This window comes from Rhagoletis pomonella, unplaced genomic scaffold, assembly GCF_013731165.1.
Source record: "Rhagoletis pomonella isolate Grant_MI unplaced genomic scaffold, Rhpom_1.0 Rhpom_scaffold_00008, whole genome shotgun sequence".
NCBI lineage: Eukaryota > Metazoa > Arthropoda > Insecta > Diptera > Tephritidae > Rhagoletis > Rhagoletis pomonella.
In genome coordinates, this window is record NW_023458562.1 from 22,286,478 (window position 1) to 22,289,351 (window position 2,874).

Sequence of the window (2,874 nt, forward strand, 5' to 3'; positions counted from 1 at the left end):
TTATTTTATTTTATTTTATTTTATTTTATTTTATTTTATTTTATTTTATTTTTTCTTTTAATATAACTTTATTTTGCTTCATTTTTTTTCTTATTTCATTTCATTATTAAAAACACTGGTTTTCTTTTGGTTTCCCTAGGTATTTTTGCTTGTTCAAAAATCCCATTATTTAAGTAATCTTTTCCATTTTCCAAACCCATCGATTTAGATTGGCGGCCCTCTTAAACGCATTCATTTACCCTGTAATTTTCTTCAGGTTCACTTGTTTTGTAATCATAATCAAAATGCTTGTTAAAGAAAATTCACTTGTCTCTTGCCCGCTCTTGCCCCTGCGCTATGAATTTGTGCTAAATAGTCTCCACTGAGCAAATTGCATACAAAATTCAGTTTGGCTGGCGATACTAAAAATAGTTTAGCTTTCGAATTTTCACAAAAGACCACCATCGAATGTCTATCACAGTTTATTTCGTCAAGATCAATTTAAAATATGTTTTTTCTAGTTGCATGCAATTAACACATTTTACGCAACAACAAATATTTAGCTACAGCTACAACTTGTAACATCATTTAACTATGCGACCGTTGATCTTCCACGTAAAAAATCAAAGGCGAAAATCATTGATCTTGTGTTTGATCGATTTCTACAGGTACCAAGCGAACGGAAATAAAAAATACTATATACTTGATACATATTTAATGTGTACTCCAATTTACCCGTTAGAACTGCTCCGACCGTTTCGATGGACGGGAGATGACTATTGGTCACCCGCTGATCTCGGAGCAGCGCTGTCGCGACCTCGGACACATAAGCATGCTCATCGTTAGAGAATTATGTTTTTCGTTTGTTTGGGGTTCTCTTATTGTTGTTACTCTTTGACTGTTTACATATGGAAAGGCTAGGCATAGATGGCGTGAAAAACTAAATAATTGGGTAAAATTGTCATTTGGTGGCCACAAATGCGTGTTTCTTTTGATAATGTGACGTTTTTTTTGGAATACAAGAAATGATTAGTTAATTACAAATCATTCAGAATTTCCATAAGCCGGTTTATTTACGTATAAATAAATAAAATAAATAAATATATACTATGTATACATACATACCTGTCTTTTCTGATAGATAATAACCTCCACTTTTTTGTGAAGTCGGTTAAAAATTAATCATTTTCGATCGAATATAAGTACATATGTACATATATGGACATAATGAAAAGCACACATTTCTTAAAACTTTGAAGATTTTTTAAGTATGTATTTAGTTGGTTTATTTAAACTTTTAGTTGATTTACGTATAAAAAATATTTAGACCAACTATTCGCAAAAACGTGGAATATTCGGCAGTCGAGAGGATATTTCGTAAAATTTCGAGACTTATGGGATTTTTGAAACTATTTCCAGTTTAATACGGTGTTTACTTGAGGCGATTTTATAGGATACTTTTAGTTGAAAGCAACAATCGCCTGGTGTGAACGATCTTTCAACTAATCGCTCCCAATGAAGTAGGGTGGCAGCCAACCTTCAGATTCAACTAATCGCCTTCAAAAATTGCCGGTAAAATCGTCTCATGTGAACACTGTTTAAGCCAATACTCCTTATGCCTCAATAAGGGTTAAAGTGGTCGCATATGCTGGCGATGTTGTGCTGGTGGTAACAGAACCTTTTACTTATACTGTGAGGAAAATCCTAGAGGAAGCACTGGGTTAACTACACGCTGGCTAAATGTGTTAACCCGAGTAAAATCGAGCTATTATTGTTTATAAATATGTATGATGTATCCAATGCAAGATATTTCGAAGTCATCGTAGACCCTATAATCAAACTGGAAACTTAACGCTGAAAAACGTAAAAAGAAGGCCTTCAACGTTTTCTATACTAAATGATCATCAGTACACCACTATCATAAGGCCAACAAAAGGAAGCAACAGAGGTTACCCACGGCACCCTAGTATGGTGACCAGCTTTAAGTCGACAGTAAAATGCGAATAGATTAAACTGAAGGACTGAATGTCCTTTTCAATACGATTCCCATTGATCTTTACCTAAAGGAAATCAGTAATCAGCACCAAGACTCAGGGATTCGCGGTTCTGGGAAACGAAGACCTTTGGTCATAGCAAAATAGAATCACGTACTACATGGTATCAAGCCTGGTTTTGGCTTGAATGTACTTGTGCGGTTTCCCTTCAGAAAGAAATTGAGAAGGGGTCAAGCGGCTGATAAGGAAGCCATCCGTATCTACACTGACATATCCAAGATAGACTGCGCTATAGGGACTGGAGTCTATTGAGAGGAGCTTGCTGTCAATCGGTCGCTGTGGTTGGCAAACCATGCCAGCATATTACATACTGAAGTCCTGGGAATATGTGAGGCCTATAGGAATGTAAATACTAGTGCTACCAGGAAAGAAACAGCGGTGATTTTCTCAGATAGCTATGCAGCACTCCAAGCTATATCATTTACTGAATCCAAGTATAAGGAAGTCATATAATGCACGGTTAAACTACGATCGGTGACTCAATCAATGTCCATCTCTCTTGACTGGGTTCCCGGATATAGAAACATAGAATGCAACGAGAGAGCAGACGATATGGACATGGTGGGAGCTTGCTTGGTTGAATTGAGCGGTGGTACTGGGATACCCACTCAGAAAAATATAATTAGAAATCCACTTGCAATTTCTGAAACTAGCAAGGAGGAGGTGACCAGAGATCCAGATTTGCAAGATAGCATAGGTGGAATTATTTTGGATTGTAGCGGCTATCACGGGTCACTCGCTACTTGGAAAACATGCGTATAGAATAGAACTGCCATACAATGACTGACTTCTATAAGACATACAACTTCCCGGAAATAATACTGATGCACTTAGCGGAATT

At 36.6% G+C, this 2,874-nt stretch overlaps 1 protein-coding gene across 1 annotated transcript in view; it reads right to left on the reverse strand.

The window, feature by feature from the left end:
• LOC118744420 (aquaporin-11) overlaps positions 1–743 on the reverse strand; it is a 7,401-nt gene extending 6,658 nt beyond the window's left edge. The window contains exon 1 of the mRNA XM_036477430.1: positions 715–743. The gene's annotated coding sequence lies outside the window, so the exon portion shown is untranslated. The remainder of the gene's footprint in view (positions 1–714) is intronic.
• Between the last annotated feature and the right edge of the window lie 2,131 nt (positions 744–2,874).